Source organism: Chiloscyllium punctatum, chromosome 4 (assembly GCF_047496795.1).
Source record: "Chiloscyllium punctatum isolate Juve2018m chromosome 4, sChiPun1.3, whole genome shotgun sequence".
Lineage (NCBI taxonomy): Eukaryota > Metazoa > Chordata > Chondrichthyes > Orectolobiformes > Hemiscylliidae > Chiloscyllium > Chiloscyllium punctatum.
This window is the reverse complement of record NC_092742.1, coordinates 82,973,224-82,995,338: the sequence shown is the minus strand read 5'-3', so window position 1 is coordinate 82,995,338 and position 22,115 is coordinate 82,973,224. Positions and strand designations below refer to the sequence as shown.

The window sequence follows — 22,115 nt, the reverse complement described above, 5'->3', positions numbered from 1 at the left end:
TTCAGAATCCATCGCAGCCTCCCAATTTACTTTCAATTAATATTCAGCAATACTTTGCGTATCAAGCCTTCAGAATCCCCATGCTGCAACTCATAGGTCCTGAAGTAAAGTAGAAATAAAATGCTGCAGATGCTAGATATTTAGAATAAAAAAACAGAAAGCTCTAGAAATAATCCACAGGCCTAACAGCACCTGTGGAGAGCCACAGAGTTAGAGTTAAATATGATTGATCGTCAAAAAGAGTCATTTTTGACTTGAAATGTTAACTCTGTTTCTTTCTGCAGAGGCTGCTGGACCTGTTGAGTATTTCCAGCATTTTTCTGTCTTTGCATTGCATAAATTTTGAAATCAAAGCAATTTTTTGACCAAATATTTTGTGAACCAGTCATTACTCAGCAAACCTTTTATTGACCAGAATCTATGGGACCGGGGTGTGTGCTGGTTGATCAAGAGATCCACATAATCAGTGTAAAAACAGTAAGTAATGAAATGTAATGCAGACGGTATTCACATCATTGTTATACTTTATTTGCAGCATAGACCACTTACATAATAATGCAACATTGCCTTAAATAAACTTGACAGCAGAGAGCCGTCTCACTTGCATCCTCAACAGAGTGAAGATACAGAGGCTTTGGAGAGGGTGCAAAGAAGGTTCACCAGGAAGCTGCCTGGACTAGAGTGCTTGCCTTATGAAGAGAGATCGAATAAGCTCGGACCTTTCTCTCTGGAGCGAAGGAGGAAGAGAGGAGACATGATCAATGTATACAAGATGAGAGGAATGGATAGAGTTAATAGCCAGAGACTTTTCCCCAAAGCAGGATTGACTGGTACGAGGGGTCATAGTTTTAAGATATTAGGAGAAAGGTATAGAGGGGATGTCATAGGAAGGTTCTATATGCAGAGAGCTGTGAAGGCATTACCAGCGGTGGTGGTGGAAGCAGAGTCATTAGGGACATTTAAGTGACTGCTGGACATGTACATGGATATCAGTGAGTTGAGGGGTGCGTAGTTAAGTTATTTTATTTTACATTAGGATTAACCCTCGGCACAACATCGTACTGTACGTTCTATGTTCTATTACTCGGGCATTGTGAAGATCAGGTTAAAACAGTAGACTTTTGGGATTTCAGGGAATGGGTGTTTGCCAGTTTATCGAGAGTGCCAGTTCATTTAAGGTGCTGGTTAAAGCAAAGTTTGCTGTGACAAGCACTAAAGGCTTATTTTGAGTAATGAACTAGATTGTTTTCGGGTGTTATTCTGTGCATTTATGTTTTTGTTTTTGAAAAATATCATGCATTCCATACCCTTGATGCCCCAGGGGTTGTGCACTAGAAATTGTCAAGCTGCAAATAAGGTTGCAGATGACACCAAAATTGGAGGTGTAGTGGACAGTGAAGAAGGTTACCTCAGAGTACAATAGAACCTTGATCAGATGAGCCAATGGGTCGAGGAGTAGCAGATGGAGTTTAATTTACATAAATGTGAGGCATTCAATTTTGATAAGACAGATCAAGGCAGGATTTATACACTTAATGGTAAAATCCTGGGGAATGTTGCCAAACAAAGAGACCTTGGGGCGCAGGTTCATAGTTCCTTGGAGGTGAAGTCATGAGTAGATAGGATAGTGAAGAAGGCGTTTGGTACGCTTGCCTTTATTGGTCAGTGCATTAAGTAGAAGAATTGGGATGTCACATTGCAGCTGTAGAAGACATTGGTTAGGCCACTTGTGGAATACTGCATTCAATTCTGGTCTCCCTTCTGCTATAGGAAAAAATTTGTTATACTTGAATGGGTTCAGAAAAGATTTACAAGGATGCTTCCAGCATTGGAGGGTTTGAGCTATAGCGAGAGGTTGGGGCTATTTTCTCTGGAGCGTCGGAGGCTGAGAGGTGACCTTACAGAGGATAATAAAACCGTGAGGGGTATGGATAGGGTGAATAGACAAGGTATTTTTCCTAAAATGGGGGAGTCCAAACTGAAGAGCATAAGTTTAAGGTGAGAGGGGAAAGATTTAAAAAGGATCTAGGGGGCAACATTTTTCACGCAGAGGGTGGTGCATGTATGGAATGAGCTGCCAGAGGAAGTGGTGGAGGCTGGTACAATTGCAACATTTAAAAGGCATCTGGGTGGGTATATGAATAGGAAGGGTTTAGAGGGATATGGGCTAAATACTGGCAAATGGGACGAGATTATTTTAAGATGTCCGGTCAGCACGGACAAGTTAGACTGAAGGATCTGTTTCCGTGCTGTACAACTCGATGACTCAATGAAAGATCAACCTTTCCTACAGTCAAAAGGGTTGGACAGTGAGTCAACTCTTATCTTTTCAGGTGTTCGGGTCAAAAGCAGAATCCTGGGAATGTGTAGCCAAGGACCAAAGAAAGAATGATTTGAAACACAACATAATTTAAGAGCAAAACATTTTGAAGCCTCTGGAGGACTTATCAATTGTAGTCACTGTTGTGACAGTCAATTTGAGCAAGATCCCAAAAACGCCATGAAATAATGCATTGGAAAGACTGTTTTGAGATTTTAATTAGGGAATGAATGTTGGACAGAGCAACAATAGAACCATCCTGCTATTTTATCTTCTATGTCCACCCAGTTTAAGGTCTGAACTGAATGGCAGTACCTTTGACAGTACAGCACTTCCTCAATACTGCTTTGGTGTAACAGTTTAAGTTTCATGCTCAGAGGTTGGGTTGACCAAATTCAGAGGCAGAAGTGCTGTTGAACCACAAGCAGAGATTGCTGAATGGGCATTAAACATTGGAAAATCACATAAACAGGTTTGCATGTGCAAATTCATCGAGATTGGCATTCAAAACAAAACTACTTCAGTTACAACATCACGGCTTGCTGCCACCAGTCACTAGTGTCAGGCTTCACAATGGCTAGTATTATATTCAGGAGTCAGTGTTGGCTCACAGTCAGAAAGCTGTTGGTTCAAGCCTCACTCCAGAGACTTTTGTACTGAGGTAATGCTGCATTTTGAAAATAGCATCAATCAGGAAAGATGTTAATCTGCAGACCTACAGTCCCACTTGAGAGGATGAAAAAGATCTCTTTGCTTTATTTTCAGAGAAAAGAAATTCTCCTGGTGTTCTAGCCACTTCAGAATAATTCATCATCTGCTAAGTGCTATCGAAATGTAAGTGTGTTAACTGTGCATGTGAATGAAGTCTGTAAACCAGTAATGGGGTCTTCCAGTGCTGTGGTAATGTCTCAACCTTGGAGCCAGGAGGCCTGGCTTCAATTCCTGCCTGCTCCAGAGGTGTGTCATAGCTTTGTCTAAATCAAAAGTTGATTCAGGGAAATATGTCATCCAACTGTATAGGATCCTATAATTTAAAATAGAACTTGCCCAGCAGAGTGATTCATGTTGCAAGATCCATCTGTGCTTCTGTAAAGAATTCTTCCATCACTTTTCCCCTTTCTTGATTTATTATTTTCACATGTACCGAGATACGTGAAATGTATTGTTTTTGCTTGCTATCCAGTACAACTGGATGAAGATTGAGGATAAGGACTAAATTCCATCTTTGAGATTCTGTGTTCTTCATTTATGTTTGGAGGTGGCATGGTGGCTCAGTGGTGAGCACTGCTGCCTCACAGCACCAAGAACCTGGGTTCAATTCCACTGATGAGGTAGGTCAAGTGGATTGGCCATGCTAAATTGCCCATCGTGTCAGGGATGTGTAGGTTAGGTGGTTTAGCCATGGCAAATGCAGGGTTATGAGGGATGGGATACTCATCAGAGGGTTGGTGTGGACTTGATGGGCTGAAAAGCCTGCTTCCACACTATAGGGACTTTGTGATTTTTGTTTACCCAGAAATATATACTCTTGCAAGGGCTGGTTGGCTGTTAGCTCACCGTTTGTTATTTAGCTGCACCATTCTCTAAGTCATACATGTTTGCCCCAGAACACTGCCACCAGGTGGACAGGAGTCATTTAGCTACAGGTGAGAGACAAAACTTAATATAAACAAATATAAACAAACAGAGCCTGCACCGATGGGACAGAGCTTCATGGCCTGATACTTTGGGAATGTTCATTTGAATAAACAACTTTTGGATGCTTTGATCTGAGATTTTCAGCCTGAGGTCCAATTATCCCTTTGCTTCTGTTGGAGCTCCCTCTATAGAATACAAAGCTCAATAACACATTGTGCACTGAATCAAAGGAACTGAGCAAACCAATACTGAGGACATTGTATAAATAATATAATTAAACATCCCAGGAGGGTTTGCAGGGGGGCACTATAAAATGAAGCACAGGATCAATCATAGACTGGAACCAATAGGACTCAGTGAGAACAGGGCTCTTTGTAAATCAGGCCCTGGAGGATGAGTTCGGCACAATGTGCAGAGTGTGAAAGCTGGGAGTCGAGAGTTTAGTGCTGGAAAAGCACAGCAGGTCAGGCAGCATCCGAGGAGCAGGAGGATTGACGTTTCGGGAGTGAAGCTGGGAGACTAGCCACTGGAATCGTCATGTCTGGAGTAATGGGGGGAGACAAGAGTTTCAGCCACCGTGGAGTAAAGAGGGAACAGGACAGTCTGCCGAACCGAGGTAGAAACAAGCTGTCCTGGCGCAGAGCAGATATGCCGTCAAGGTAACAGATGCACACAGCCTGCTTCAGCCTCAGACAGTGAGTAGAAACTGAGATGGGATCGGAGGCAAGGGAAGGACCGGACGTTGGAAAAATCAAAGGGTGGTCAAAGGATTGTAGAGGTACTGAGGCAATGTTGTCTACTATCAATGTACAGGCTGCAGGGGAGTGTAATAATCAGAAATTTGCATTGCTTGAGTCAATCAGGCTGCCGAACAGCACTGGTTCCTTTAAGATGTATGCACACATTGCATGGACATACAGTAATCTTAATAGGACCACATAAGGCAATGAAACAGTGTGTCCATAGCAAAGGGGCCATTAAGGGAACATCATTTAGAGATGTCAGGTGTATTGCTGTGAGAGTGAGAATAAAGACATTGCAGGTGACTCTCTGGCTATGATATCCCATAGGCTTCAGTGGTTTACAGACACACGCCATCTTCTCAAAGGCAATTAAGATGGACAATAAGTCATTTTCTAACCAACTGTTCAGAGATGTTATTACCCATCTCTGAAGCAGGTGAGACTTGAACCCTGTTCTCCTGGCTCAGAGATAGGGACACTACCTCTTGTCAGTGACTGGACTTGTCAGTGATACTCACACCCTAAGAACAATGCTAAAACTAAACTCATAATAGTGGAGGAGGCAAGGACCAAACACTTAGCCAATGTGTGAAAAATACAGCAGCAGAATGCCTTGAGACTCCAAAGACAATCTTTCTCTCTCCTTGCAAAGAAGTAATAAAGAATTGGAGGTGTGTGTTGTGAAGGCCATAACTGGGCACAGTGCACACCAATCTGAAGATTTGAAAGAGAACAAAACAATGAGAAATACAAGATGTGCTCACAATTCACTACCAGCCAGTATTGCACAGAGTCAATATTACATCTGTTATATGAGGTAAACAGTTCTTGACAGGGTTAATGTTGAAGGTGACATTCAGCTCCACCCAATACTCATGCTGATGAAGCCATGTGAACATCAGTACTTAAAACAACAAGGTACAACATTGAAGAATCCATTGCACCCAGGAGAAGAAATCTCCAGAACACAATGTGAGTTTTACAGCTTTCAGGACCTTGTGTTAAGACCCACTCATATAAACCGTCAACAGCTGCAAACACTTGAACAACCAAATAGTCAGGAGTGTAAAAACCACATCATTTTATTTCTCTTTATTTTGAATTATGAAGCAAATGGGAAAACGGTACTGCTTTCAACCAAGGGAACTGTGCAAGGAGATGTTATAAGTTACTGGAGTTGATTGTAAATTGTATTGACACTTTTGTCCTCTTCGGGCAGTTTGGGAAGTTACTGGAGATTCGTCACCACTCAGGGTGGGTTTGGAACAACATTACCCAGTGACAGTCTGTTGATTGTTCTTTTACTCAGGACCAACTGTGTGTGTCAGGACTCATCACTATGATAACTCTCTGATTGGCTCCTTGGGAGGTAACTAGCCAATGTGTTAAAAATATAGCAACAGAAAGCCTGAGACTCTAAAAAGACAATCTTTACCCCTCCTTACAGAGAAGTAATAAAGAATAGGAGGTATAGTTAGTAAGTTTGCGGATGACACCAAAATTAGAGATGTAATGGACAGCAAAGAAGGTTACCTCAGGTTACAAGGGGATCTTGATCAGATGGGCCAATAGGCTGAAGAGTGGCAGATGGAGTTTACTTTAGATAAATGTAAGGTGCTGCGTTTTGGAAAGGCAAATCAGGGCAGGATTTATGCACTTAATGGTAAGGTCCTGGGGAGTGTTGCTGAACAAAGAGAGTGCAGGTTCATAGCTCCTCGAAAGTGGTGTTGCAGGTAGATAGGATAGTGAAGAAGGTGTTTGGTATGCTTTCCTTTATTGTACAGTGCATTGAGTATAGGAGTTGGGAGGCTGTACATGACATTGGTTAGGCCACTTTTGGAATATTGTGTGTAATTCTGGTTTCCCTCCAATTGGAAGGATGTTGTGAAACTTGAAAAGGTTCAGAAAAGATTTACAAGGATGTTGCCAGGGTTGGAGTGTTGGCTATTTTCCCTGGAGTGTTAGAGTTTGAGGGGTGACCTTGTAGAGGCTTACAAAATCATGAGGGGCATGGATAGGATAAGTAGACAAGGTCTTTTCCCTGGGGTAGGGGAGTCAAAAACTAGAGATTTCAAGAGAGAGGGGAGAGATTTAAAAGGGACTTAAGAGGCAACTTTTTCAAATAGAGGGTGGTGCGTGTATGGAATGAGCTGCCAGAGAAAGTGAAGGCTGGAACAATTACAACATTTAAAAGGCATCTGGATGGATATATGAATAAGAGGGATTTAGAGGGATTGGGTCAAATGGAACTAGATTTATCCAGAATATCTGGTCAGGACAGAATGAGTTGAACCGAAGGGTCTGTTTTTGATTAGCTTAGATTAGATTACAGTGTGGAAACAGGCCCTTTGGCCCAACAAGTCCATATCGACCTGCCGAAGCGCAACCCACCCATACCCCTACATTTACCCCTTACCTAACACTACGGGTAATTTAGCATGGCCAATTCACCTGACCTGCACATCTTTGGACTGTGGGAGTAAACCTGATCACCCAGAGGAAACCCACGCAGACATGGGGAGAATGTGAAAACTCTACACAATCAGTCGCCTGAGGCGGGAATTGAACCCGGATCTCTGGCGCTGTGAGGCAGCAGTGCTAACCACTGTGCTCCCGTACCGTTTCCATGCTGTACATCTCTATGACTCTATGATTCTAATTGGGAGATGGCTGTCTATTCTCAGTCACTATTTGCCTATAGTTTGCTTCATCTGAGCAGTGACTGACAGATTGAACAATTAGTGGGCCACGTGTCCTGTGTCTGTAGCAAAGAACTGAAAGGACTTGGGAAGAAAATGAAGAAGAAGATGGGAGATTAGAAGGTCTCAGAAGAAGCAAAAGGACATCTTAAAGTATTGTGTTCCCCTTTTTAAAAAGTTCCATCCATAATATCTATGGTTTTTCATTTATCTATGTCAGTCTGCATTTGTGTAGGGGTTTAAGAAGGGGTAGTTTTTAAATTAATAGGTTATAAGTTGATACTTTATATTTTGTTTGCCTCTGGTTAGAGATTGTAGTTTATAGTATTTTGTTGTATATAGAAACTTGGTCAATGTATTCTACTAACTTGAGCTTGTCAGGCAGGTAATTGGGAATTTTGAGTCATTTCATTAAATTCACAAAGTTAAAAATCACACAACACCAGGTTATAGTCCAACAGGTTTATTTGGAAGCACACTAGCTTTCAGAGCACCACTCCTTCATCAGGTGGTTGAGCAGTATAGGATCATAAGACACAGAATTTATAACAAAAGTTTACATTGTGATGCACATGAAATTATATATTGAAAAAGACCTGGATTATTTGTTAAGCCTCTCATCTTTTAGGATGACCATGTTGGTTTCAGTTCTTTCACATGTAAATCACAGAACATTGTTTTAAACTTACATTCTCAAGTGAACTTTAACAATAGGTGCCATGTCATCTCAGATAATGCACTTTCCTGATAAAGGGCTTTTGCCTGAAACGTCGATTTCGAAGCTCCTTGGATGCTGCCTGAACTGCTGTGCTCTTCCAGCACCACTAATTCAGAATCTGGTTTCCAGCATCTGCAGTCATTGTTTTTACCACCCTGAAGGTGTGAAGTGTCCTGTGTGAGGCTGTCTGTGCCCCAATGTTCAGACTGATTCTATTTCTAAAAATGGGATTTACAGAATTTTACATAGTTTCATGCAGTTCTTGAGCAAATTAAAATATAATTCTGCAAGTACAAATTCACTCCACAAACTTTTTTGTGTGTGTGTGTGTAAAGGGGTATAAGTCTGTGAGTGGGTGTTTGTGTGCGTGTGAGTGTGGGAGTGTATGTGTGAGCGTATGAGAGAGAGCTTGTATATGAGAGAGGGTCTGCATGAGTGTATGGGTCTGTAAGTGTGTGTGTGTATGTGTGTAGTGCAGTGGAGTCACCTGTCATGTGACGTGAATCCAGGGTCCCAGTTGAGGCCATCCCCATGGTTACCAAACTTGGCTATCAGCCTCCGCTTGGCCACTTCTTGTTGTTGCCTGTCCCGAAGTCCGATTTGGAGGATGGTCACCCGAAGGTCCGAGGTTGAATGTCCCGGATTGTTGAAGTGTTCTCTGACTTGAAAGGAACACTCCTGTCTGTTGGTTGTTGTGTGGTGTCGATTCATCTATTGCCATAACCTCTGCTCAGTCTCGCCAATGTACCATGCCTCAGGGCATCCTTGCCTGTAGCGTATAAGATAGACAACGTTGGCAGAGTCACATGAGTACCTGCCGCGTACATGGTGGGTGGTGTCCTCACATGTAATGGTTGTATCCATGTCGACACTCTGGTACATCTTGCAGCGTTTGCCACGACAGGGTTGTATGATGTTGTCCTGAAAGCCGGGCAGTTTGCTGCGAACAATGATCTGTTTGTGGTTTGGCGGTTGTTTAAAGGTGAGAAGTGGAGGCGTGGGGAAGGTCTTGGTGAGGTGCTTATCCTCATCGATAATGTGTTTCAGGCTGCGATGACCATGCCATGGTTTTTCAGCTCCTGGGAAGTACTGGACAATGAAAGGTACCCTGTCGGTTGCAGCTTGTGTCTGTCTCCTGAGGAGGTCATTCCAGTTTCTTGCATGTTGGAACTGGAGATCGATGAATTGAGCATCGTACCCTGTACTTGTTTTGTGACATTCCTGGGTGTAGCGGGCTCAAGTATCAGCAAATGGATTGTGACTAGAGCTTGTCCTGAACTATTTTGGAACAAATACAATAAATATTTGTGTTTGGAGTTGGGAAGTGATAAACGACTAAAGGAAGAACCAGATTTTTAAACGATACTAAAAAATGACACTTGTAACTGCTAAGGATAACCTGTAGGTGGCAGAGTTGTCCCTGACAAACTGAAAAGAGATCACAAAAAACATATCAATTGAATTGGCAAGTAAGTTATAAGTGGAATAGCCTACAGAGTTAAAAAAAATACGGAGAAAGTGAAAGGGTCAGCGTAACGTTAGGCTTTAGGAAGGGACCAAGTATTCTGGTTCATGAAACATCAGAATTAACGCAATAAGCACAAAGAAAAGATGAAAAATCTGGTGATAAAATTCCAGTGGGCAGAAATCGATAAAGAATGGGTATTGAGTTTAAAAAGTATGGAGGTGAGGAGGCTGGAATTAAAGATACCAGGGAAAGCTTAGTGTGAGTAACAAACAGAGACCTCAGAACCTGAAGAGAACTCTGATGAAGCATGCTCTCGTCATCACCTGAAGTCCAGTCAGAAAATGTGTACAACCTTCACCAAAATTTTAGGAAAGGGATGTGGAGTCATCCCTTGTGTCATTTGAGAAAATAGTGACTCAAATGAAATGAGCCAGAGGAAATCCAGACCTTGACTGTGGAAAGCAAATTGACAGATTTGCACAGGAAATCTATGTGTCACTGTCAGGCAAGGTTTCGAGGAATTATGATAATGTTTAAAATAAAAGGTGCATATGAATTAACACCTGGAACATATAGGCAAAAGTTCCAGAATTTAAGGAAACAGCCTGGGTAAACCTACATTGAATTCAAGTGGGTTAAGCAAAACAATTTTGACAGCTGCTGCAAACATTAGGAATAGAAACCACCTTTGAGACTCTCAGAGATTATTCTTCTGGAAGAATTTATAAACTCCTGACATTTTGTATTAAGAACCCATGTTGAAGACCAAAAGGGAGTAATTGCTATGTAGGCAACAATGATGACTGATGATTATGAGCTGGTCCAGTAACCGAAACCTTTTGTTTCCATTGTACCCCCCTTCATTCAAAAGGGTTAGTGAACTGGAGAGTGAAAGGAAAGCAAGAACGAGAGTGGATAGCTGCAACTATCTCAAGGTCTGTGCCTCAGACCAGGAAGGCAGGTAGTGAGGCAGAGATGAAAATTCAAGGCTGAGGTGTTTCCATTGCATCAATGTGGAACATGTACGGAATGTTGGAAGTTACAAGGAAGCCCACGGGATTATGAGGGTTCGTAAGAATAAATTGAAGATGAAACTCCGAAGGAAGATGCCACAGATCAAACTGTAGTTTTAACTACAACTCAGAGAGCTGAAGGAAACACTGTTGTGACTGCAGCAGAAGTGATAAGGTAGATGAGAGATAGAAAGAGGTTTTGTCAACAGAAAAGGTAATCCCTTTTATCTTCAAAAGATGCAGTCAAGCCCATAACTGACGTAAGGGACACAACAGCTACTTAAACTCTTTTGCTGGAGATGGATTTACTATTCCCTCCACTGAATTCATTGGAAGTCAAAGTGTTAGAATACAGGATACATGGAGAGTATATCCGTGTGCCATTGTACAAAGTCCAATTGGAGTATGACTTTCTGAACAGAGTTTTTAAGACGTTATTCATGCTCTGAGTTGATTTACTCCAGGGGAATCATTTGACAGGAGTAATTACAGCTTCACCAAAATTACAGAAAGTCCAGATGAGTCTAGAGACAGAACAATTGCAGGAGCACATTCCAGGTATTTTTCCAACCAGAGCAGTGGCTAAAAAAGTCTATCACCAGAGGTCACAGCAATATCACGGGCAATTCTTCGAGTTGATGAAATTCTGTTTAAGAATGAGGATAGTTCATAAGAGGTGTCAGGTATGTCTTTGAGGTACAGGAAGCAGATCCAGTATTAAGTAAGTTAGCAAAGGCAGCTCACAGTGAGGCTGGGGCTGAAGGAGTTCTGGAGTGCTAATATATTAAAAAGAGTCCTGATGGGGAAGTGGAGATATTCTCATGGACCTGCAGATGAAGAAGGGCCAGTTGTTCAACAATTAGGGGTACTGCCTGGATATCATAAGGAGACATTGTGAGGAGCATAAGAAGTTCCTTTGGCAAGACATGGAGGAATATGGAAAATGCAAGCATTGATAACCAGATATTTTACATGACCTTCATAAGGATGTAGTGACGGTCTGTAAAATGTGACATTCTTGCCAGGCAGTATGAAAACCTCCACATGTAATCAAACCAGCATCTTTGATATCGACAACAGTTTTGAAGAACCATTCAGCTGAATGCCACTAGATTGAGCAGGATGATTACCAAAAGTTAAAAGTCGGACACCGTTATTCCTCACAATTACTAAATGACAACCTGATTTCCAGAAGCTATCATTTTAAGGACAGCCACAGCTAAAATAGTTGTGGAGAAGTTAGCATAGTTTTTTTGTTACTCGTTATGGCCTACCAATTGAAATGCAATCTGATCAAGTTTCTAACTTTATATCTAAAGGCTTCTAGGACTTCATTAGTTTTGGTATAAAACTATTAAAGTCAACAGTATATCATCTTCAAACACCTGGACTTTGCAGAGATACCATCAGACTCTTGAAACCATGATTAAGGCTTACTGTTGCAACTACCTATAGGACTGGGACAAATGGTTAGGCTTCTTACTGTTTTTTACCAGAGTTTTCCGAAATGAATTTACTGCATTTAGTTCATTTGATTGATCTACAGGCATGGGATAAGAGGTCCAATAAAATAGATCGAGAAGTTCATAAGACAAAAAGGTACATCTCCAGTGTTGGAATACATGTCCATTTTTTCCAAACAACTGAGGAGCATGTAAAGTAGAAAAGACCAGTTAAAAGTTTCACAGGCAAAAATATACGTGTGGGCAGACAAACACTTTATACAATGTAGGCTGTATTGCCTTAGCAAAGTAAACCTCTGAAAGTGAAATCTATTGAGTTGGGAAGAGTATAAACCAGGGATCATAACCTTAACATATCGTGTTAGGCAATTAGGATTGAGGAAAGATGTCCTCAATCAAAGGGTGGTCAACTTGTGGCACTCTCTACCACAGATGGCTGTGGTGGTTGAGTCACTGAATGTATTCACACGTGTGAATTTTCCAAAGAATCTATCTAGTCAGCTAAATAACATACTACAATTACTTGAGGAACATATACTACTTAGCTGATTCAAAGTCTATCACCAGAGGTCACAACAATATCATGAGCAATTCTCAGTGGATGAAACTCTGTTTAACAATGAGAATAGTTCATAAGAGGTGTCTGGAAATACTTGGTAGGTCAGATGACATCTGTGGAGAGAGAAACAGAGTAAATGTTTCAAGTCAATGATTTCTCTTACTCTACATCTACTTCCAGGCTTCATCATGTTTCTTGCATTTTCTGTTGTTACTTCAAATTTCCTGTTTGGTGATTGGAACGAGGTCAGCCAGGTGGCCCTCAGACAATAGGAGTTCTCTGATTTAGGCTGTTAATCTGGTCCAATCAGGGAACCCTGGCTGACATATATAAACAGGAGTGCCAATTCTGATGTATGTATCAAAATTGAGTTTCTTGGCAATAATATATTTCAATAACTTGTTTGTAATAATTAATACTAAATAGTAACTTTAGACTGTGTTTTGTTGACTTTCTTGTTTTATGGCAATTTAAAAAATTATCACACTAAAAAAAACAAAAAAAACAGGAGTGTCAAGGGCTCCCTTCATTCTGAAATGCAGCCCTGAGGGAGCCAGACCACTGCCAAGGACTCTCCCCAGTGAATAAAGGATGATTTGGGTGATGGGATTACTTTTTAAGTATAAAATGCAAATATTCCTCTCCTTTTGACATGCCCAATCCTATTATTAACCTTCACCTTTACCCACCTTAGTGTTGGCCATGGCTCAGTGTGTCTTACCTCTGAATTATCCAGCTTTGGAGTCAAGAAAAAAATGACAAGAGGCAAACTGAGAAACTAAGATTGAGTACAATTGTAGAGTCAGACATGGCAGAGGCATATTATGGAGTATAATGATACCAACACATTGTGAACAAGATGTTCTCAGAGCCTATATGACCTCACAATGTTTACTTCAACAAAGTTTCTGTTCCAGCACACAATGTTTTAAAGATGTGAGCTTTTATCCACCAGTTACACTTATTATTATATAATTAACTTTATGATATATTTTAATTATAAAACATTAATATCAGATGTGTTTTTCACTTCTTAGGAATTCACTGTGAAGTATTTGCACAAAATCTTGCTGCACAATTTCCTCTGCACATTTTTATAGGTTGGCTTTGTACTGCAAATGTTTTCAATTTGCTACGTCTTTAATATGTTTCAAAACATAGTAGCAGCCATGAAATGACGTCTCAGGGAGAGAGGAAAGAAAACAGTTAACAGCTCCTGCTAATCTGAGGAAACGTAACAACAATTTGTATTTATACAGTGCCCTCCATGTAATAACACACAGGAAGAAGAATGATATAAAGTGACAACTGGTAATGAGCCACTTGTACCAGCAGCTATTAGAGCAGTTGGCCAAAGGTTTCGACAAAAATCTAGGTTTTATGGAGTGTCTCAAGAAGCAAAGAGAGGTAGAGAAAGGAAAGGAGCAATCTAGGAAAGGAGTTTCAGAACATAGCGCCTGGGCCACTGAAAATGTACAGGAGGCCTTCTCTGGAGTACTATGTACAGTTCTGGTCATCCTGCTATAGGAAGGATATTATTATTATTAAATTAGAGAGGGTTCAGGAAAGATTTACCAGGATGTTGCTGGGAATGAGGGTTTGAATTAGATTGGACTAGATTCCCTACAGTATGAAAATAGGCCCTTCAGGCCACAAGTCCACACTGACTCTCCAAAGCATAATCCACCCAGACCCATTCCCCTACCCATTATTTACTCCTGACACTATGGGCAATTTAGCATGGCCAATTCATCTAGCCTGCACATCTTTGGATTGTGGGAGGAAACTGGAGCACCCAGAGGGAGAATGTGCAAACTCCACACAGACAGTCACCTGAGGCGGGAATTGAACCCAGGTCCCTGGTGCTGTGAGGTGGCAGTGCGAGCCACTGTGCCATCAGATATAAGGAGAGGCTGGAAAGACTGGAACTTTTTTTCATTGGAGTGTAGGACGTTGAGGGGTGATCTTAAAGAGGTTTACAAAATCATGAGGGGCATAGATAAGATGAATAACAAAGATCTTTCTCTGAGGGTGTGGAAGTTCAAAACTAGGGGGCATATTTTTCAGGTGAGAGGAGAAAGGTGAGGGGCAACTTTTTCACACAGAGGGTGACTCATATGTGAAATGAACTGCCAGAGGAAGTGGTAGATGCAGGTAAAGTTACAACATTTAGAAGACATTTGGACAAGTAAATGAATAGGAAAGGGTTACAGAGATATGGGCTAAACACATGCAACTGGGACTAGTTTAGATTGGGAAACTTGGTCAGCATGGACGAGTTGGACCAAAGGATCTGCTTCCGTGATGTATGACTCTATGTGACCACAAATAGTAAAGCAATTAAAATGCAGAATTAGATGGATGGACTTATCTCACAGATGTGTGTGTGAGAGTCGGGGAGGTGGGAACGGTGGCAGCAATGGATGAGGGATGTGAAAACACATCTGAGATTTTAAAATCTAGGTGATGCTCGACCAGGAACAAATGTCAGTTAGCAGGCACAGGGATCATTGTGAAATGGGACTTAGTCCAAATGTCAGCTGGTTGAAGCAGAGTTTTGGATAATGTCAGCTACAGCGAGAGTAGGTACTTGTGTCCTTGACCATTTCAGTCCTTTAGCAGAATGCTGATTGGAAGGATTCAAAAATGGACTTCCAACAAAGAAAGGAAATACATCAGATGTTGATAGTAAGTGGGTTCAGATCGTCATTTCATCCAAATACCCACCTAACGGATTTACTTAAATGAAGTTGACAACGGAGATGTTTGTAAACACACTGTTGACTGCAACAGAGAAAAGGTGTATTGGCTTTCTCAGCTGGGCTTGAGGGTTAAGGAAATGACAGCCATGAGGATATATGATGGTGCTATTTTGGATTATTATGCTAGCCCCTTTTTGGGACAGTCCTAAATCAGCAGCACCTCTCAGCTGATTCTTCTCAATGTTAGGTTGGGGAAGGCAAATTGCAAATTGGTCTGAAGAGCTGATCAACTCTCCCTGAAGGAAAGGAATGTGCTGACAGTATTCTCTGAATAGCCTTATTAACAAATCTAAATCAGAATATAACATCCCAGAGACTATAAGAATCTGGGAGCTACTCACCAGTCATGTACTCCTGTATTAAACAGAGAATGTACTCCCTTGTCAAGTAGAATATGGAGTCTGGTTGCTGACTGTTAGAGATAGAGAGGACTATGTGAGCTAATATAAATTGTAAGACACATGGAAGTTTCTTTCTCAAATGGACATGATTCAAAGTTGAGTTGAAACAATCAGTTGCAATGTTAAATGGATTCTAGGAAAAAGAGGGAAAATTCAATCTTCTTTCTTGTAGAAAGTCCAGTTTTAAATTCCAATTATTGTCTCAGCAAAATATCTTAAGGCAAATATCCTTAGTTATCAAAGTAATACTTACCTTAATTTTCCAAGTTAAACTTTTGGATTAGTGAAATGACTGTGTCCCAGTTACCTTTGCTGAGTCTCAGTGGCTAAACATTTGTCTTGAAGTAAAACTTACTGTTATATATTCAGAGATTCTGAGAATCTCATGTCTGTCATCTGTGTTTAATGCTTTTTGAGGTTGCATAGTTAAATTCTTATATATAAAGGTGATACTCCAAGAAAATGCACATAATTGCACAATTTTACACATGCTGTGTACCTCAGTGATTCAAGGTTACGAGCTTGAATCTTCCATTAGGAAGAAATCTACATTTCAAAATTGCAACATGGCTCTAAATTATAAAAAAAAAACTGTTTCTCATGGCCTAGGTTTAACAGAATAAAGTTATCCTATCAAAGCCTACATTGTTTGATACTGTACTACAGCATTAACAAAAACTATGTTCAGATGGGTGAGAAATCAGAAGATTGGCATGACATAAAATCAACAAAGCATAACTAAGATCAAAGGGAGCAAAGATTATAAGAGAAAGGTCGCAAGAAGTATAAAAACAGATACAAAGAGTTTCTATAAAAATTCAAAGATGCGGTGTTGATAAAGTGAGTACTGATCCGACCTAAAGTGAGGCTGGGGAATTAATAATGGAAAATAAGGAACTAGCAAATGAGTTGAACAGGGATTTTGTATCAGTCTTAAGTTTAAAGGATATAGGTAACATTCCAGAAGTAGCTGTAAATCAGGAATGGAAAGTAATAAATGTAACTCCTTTGTTTAAAAAAGGAGGAAGAACGAAAGCAGGAAACTATATGCCAGTTAACTTAAAAGTTGTCATAGGGAAAACATTAGAAGCTATGATGAAAGACATTTTAGCAGGTCATATTTTTTAAGTTCAAGTTAATCAGGCAGTGTCAACATGGTTTTATGAAAGACAAATCATGTTTAATTAATTTGCCGATGTTGTTTGTTAAGTAATGTGTTGTGGATAAAGAGGAACTGGGAGATTTACAATATGTAGATTTCCAAAAGATACTTGATAAGATGCCACATCAACAGTTATTGCTGAAAATAAAAGCTTGCTGTGTTGATTCCTCATCACCATACATGGCCTCTTCCCACAAAGGTGTAACACCTGCCCTTTCACCTCCCTTCTCACTGTGAAAGGCTGTCAAAAACACTTCGCAGAAGCAGCATTTCATTTATACTTTTTCCAAATCTATTTGACTGTGTTAACTGTCCATAATGCAGCTTCCTTTAGACTGGTCAGACCAACCACAGACTGGGTGATCAATTAATGGAAGATGTCCATTCTGTCTGTAAGAATGATATTGGCCTGCCATTTGCTTGCTCTTTCAAACCATCTTGTTCTCTTGCTAACATTTCCATCCTGGGTCTGCTAGAGTGTTCCAACAAAGAACAAAGTAAGCTCAAGAAATTATACCTAATTTTCACCTTGGCACCTTATATGCTTTAGGACTCAATGATGAGTGTAACAATTTCAGATCATGACTTCTGTCCTCTGTTTGATTGCAACCCAGCCATATCTTAACCATTCACTCCTTTTCACACCCTTCATTTACACCTCTTTCACATTTCTATCACTCTTTTACCAATGCTAACACTCACTTGGTCTTTGCCTGGGTCATCCTCACTATCTATTCCAATTGCTCCTCCTCCCCCTCCTGCATCAACATAATAACGATTATTTCCAGCTCCTTCCAGTTCTGAATAAGAGACATATTGAACTTGAAATATGAACTGTTTCTGAAATAACTCCACAAAGGCTGGTATCCCATCACCAAGTCGCCCTTTATTTACACATGTACATGACACTGACCCAGCTAGTTCAGAGCTGGCTCCTAGACTGACTCTCCTGTTTATATCTGTCAGCCAGGGCTCCCTGATTGGACCAGATTAACAACCCCAATCAGGGAACTCATATTCTATGACATCCACCTGCCTGACTTTGTTCCAACCACGACAGCTTCTTTCTCTACATTCTGCGTTTTGCCAGCATTTTCTCTACTTTTTTCAGATTTGCAGTTTTTTTCTTACAAATTCTTTTTTCTTACACACTGCCATGAGACTTTGGATCTGTCTTCCTCAAAAGGTAGTGGAGGCAGAGCCTTTGAATATTTTTATGGCAGATGTAGACAGATTCTCGATAAGAAGGCAGGTGAAAGGTTATCAAGGGGTAAATGGAAATGTGGAGTGATCAGATCCACTATGATCTTACTGAATGATGGAGAAGGCTTCACAGGACAAGTGGCCTACTTCCTTACTTAATTTGTATGTTGTCTTTCCTGACAATATACAGAAAAGTATGCTGATTGGCAGTTTCTGGGAGTGGATCTTTCTTATCTCTGGTTTTTTTATTGCCATTGAGAAAAAAACTATATATGCCCTGGTATGAAGGTAGTTTATTTTTAGAAAGGAGGCCTTTTTAACTTTTAGTTCTTATCTACAGGAAAATAATTCTTTTGCTGATAACCCTTCATTATAACTATATTTCTTTACACCGATTCCTTTTCAGAATGAGAGATCTGAACACGACTATAGAATATGGAGACATTTTGGTTAGATTGCTCCTTTCTCTGGCTGAATCAAACTAACTCATTGAAATGTTAAAATTTTTGAGTCCTCTTCAGATGGACACATATAACATGGATCATTTGTCATCTCAGTATGGTTCAAATGGAAAAGGATGTTGACATTTCTTTTATCTTCATCTTCTTTCCTGAGTTTTTTTTTCATTTACAGAGATTGATGTTACCACTCTTGCCTTCTTTCAGTCGATAAACATGCTGCTAAGACACTGTGGTGATCCCAGGTTACACCTCTTTACATTACGTTGCATCAGCTGAAGTGGAAAGTGCAGAGTGGAAACAGTGATTGGCCTCAGAGTACCTTGGGCTAGCTAAATGAGGAAAATAGACCAGACTTTCCTATTCCTGTTCACCAAAACCCACTGGAAATCTCTGGCTGGAAGAAACATCGACCTTGGCTTCAATGGCTTCCGAAGAATAACCCATTTTTATGAGATATTGGGACATGAGCAAATATTCTAATTTCTTGACAGGATGTCGAAAATTGAGGAAAAGTATATACTGAAGAAATAATTTAAGAAGATATACCTAAATATTGGTTTGCGTACAGCTTACTCTTCCAAACCATTTGGTGGTGCTATTGATATTAGATGTAGTTGAAAGATACCAAGGTTTTATGAAATCCACAGAATATGATTTGATCTGGTTTATTTACAGTCACATGTATTTTGTTTCAAAAAGACGGTGAAAAGTGTTGCATAGAGTCACCACTCTCCAACGCCTTTTAAAATACAGAAAAATAAACCAAAACGTTGAGTGTAAAGCCAGAAGAATGAAGAAGTGAAGAAAAAATGTTCAGCTTTACAGTTTTCCGCATTAAGTGTTCCACCAGGGGTCATGGGCCTGGTAGCCAGGCACGATCCCCTTCCCCGCATTGCCGCCATCACTGGAACGAAATTCGCCACTCTTTGGCGCCATCTTGCCTCCAATGACGCCCCCCCCCCCCCACTTTGTGTCCTCAATGGGCCTTGCCAATACAGATACCACGCATGCTGGCGGCAACCAGAACTCAACTCCGCCGCTGCCAGGAGTCCATTTCGGGCCCAGTCTCTACTGGAACTTAATAAACAGGGGGCTTATTTATGTAATACTTTTTGCAAGTACAGAATGTCTCTTTGTAGCCAATGAAAAGCATTTTAATGTGTCATCATTGTGATAATGTAGGAAACAGAACAGCCATTACATTCGGCAACAATAATGACCAAATAATGTGTTTCTTATGATACTGATTGAGGGATAAATATCAGCCAGGACACCGGTCAACCCAAACACAGAGATAAGGCCTCAGTTTAACACCTCCAATCAAAGATTGCAGCTCCAATAGCACGATGCACCTCAATACTGCACAGTAACTTGTGCTTCAGGGACTGGAGTGAGACTTGAACTTGGAATCACACAAACATATGAAATAGGAGCAGAAGTGAACCATGCAGCCCCTTGAGCTTGCTCTGCTGTTCAATAAGATCCACTTGTGTTTGAATTCCACATTTCCATTTATCTCCAATCTCCAAATAATTTGCAAACTAAAATGAAACAAAGACTACAGATGCTGGAAATCTGAGATGAAAATAGAATCTATCCACCTTAAAAATTCTCAATGACCACTGCCTCTGAGCTAAGAGTTCCAAAGTCATACAAGTCTCTCAGTGAAATAATTTCTCTTTATTTCTGGGCTAAAAGGACAAGACTTGATTTTATAATGCTGCGTTTTGACTGACCTACAAAAGGAAACATCCTTTCCACATGCTCCTCATAGGATCTTGTTTTTCAAAGACCATCAACCACAGCTGAGAAGGAAATGCATTAACATGAAATGCTACAGACGATTGAGTAAGTTTTCGGCGCTGCATATAGTTCGTGTTAGACTTAGCAAAGTAGAGGATCATAATCCTTTCTATGGTGTCGTTCTTAATCTTAAGTGATCAAAGTTCAAATCTCTACATTGAAACATTCCAAGCTACAAAGTTTCTTTCCAGGCTTTCTCCAGTATTCCAAAAGGAAAAACAGGCCACCTATTATCGAACTGAGAAGTTCTAAACAATACCACCACACTGAGATCAAGCAAGGTCACAGTGTTTCCTGCTGGTGAGTAGATTACTGATATTAAATTGAGATTTGTTTGTGCAGAGCCAGAGTGTGATCTCTCTTTTCCCTTAATAATCAACCTTGACTACAGTTGTTCAATAGTTCTGCGTTTGATTAAGTGAGTCTGCTTACTATTGATACTCAGTGTGCTTGACTGGCTAAGCCTGATGTGTTGACATAGAAAAATGGTGCCAAACTGTAAAAAGAACTGGAAACTCAAGATGAAGCATGGAATAAACATATTAAAACAACTTAATTAGAATTTGTAATGTGTGTAGAAACTAGTGTTGTGTCTGTACATTGTTCTGAGATATAAAATATAACAGATTGACATCTATTGTAATTATAAATTCTCCGCACTGTCTGGCATGTGCTCATCTGGCACACTTGGCCTTCACAAGCTGGTTTTACAATGTAGCCCTCAGATGGGGCCTCATTTATAGGGTTGTCATCATGGAATGTGTTGAGTACGGCCTGAGAAATGGAACTGCATTTTTCTAACCGTGCTTCACAGGGTCAGATATAGGAGTGCCATATCAAATAAAATTCTGTAACTTCTCAGTCATTGCTCAGCCAATCAGGTCTATACATGACTGGCGTATGGTCAATTGTTGCATCTTTGTGTTTTGAAATGTCTGTGAATGAAATGTCGCAGGACCATTCTGACACAGCTTTGAAGAAATGCAGTCGTGATCAAAAGTTGATGTACTCCAACAATTTAACTCATTTGCAGCTCAATCCAGCAAAATAGTCCCATTCTGCCATGTGCGAGTGTTAGCAGATTGGAACAAGTCCACAAGAGCAAGTCTAATACTCCAAGTCCAAAACTGTTTCAGAATGTAGAGAAGATTAGCACAGTTTTGATTATTGCTGTGGCTTATTACCCCATGGCTGTCATTAGCATCAGAAACTTGTTGTAGTTAAGTTCCCATGACATCATTTCTCTTTACACCAATAGACAAATGCTCTTTCCTGATGGATTATTGTGGAGATGAGCAGCTTTAACCAAACTCTTGCAGTCCAGGGGTATGCCTACTGGATGCATGAACTAATCCAGCTCTTCTGTTTCTGACCTGACAGGAGGAAGAAACAAGATGGCTGAAGGATTCTACCCTGATACATCTCAGTTGTTTTACGAGAACAAAATGGCAGCTATTTTTAATGGTGGCACCCTTTCACATGATGCCCTACCAATTCAGCCAGCTGCGTTGTGAACGCACATTGTGACATCTTTAACTAGGGATATCCATAATCCATTATTAGACAGGAAGTGATGTCATGTCAGACAGTTGTTGACCAAAAATGATGTACCAGTAAGAGCTCTCTGCAACAGGTTTACAATAACCTTTAAATAACAAGCTACAATTTGACTTATTATCAGTCCTACATGGTGAGTTTGCAT

General features: G+C 40.5%; 1 protein-coding gene across 1 annotated transcript in view; it reads left to right on the top strand.

The window, feature by feature from the left end:
• The first annotated feature begins 3,024 nt into the window (after positions 1 to 3,024).
• The window catches only part of slc10a1 (solute carrier family 10 member 1), a 66,117-nt gene continuing 47,026 nt past the window's right edge, over positions 3,025 to 22,115 (top strand). Inside the window, exon 1 of the mRNA XM_072569191.1 lies at positions 3,025 to 3,154. The gene's annotated coding sequence lies outside the window, so the exon portion shown is untranslated. The remainder of the gene's footprint in view (positions 3,155 to 22,115) is intronic.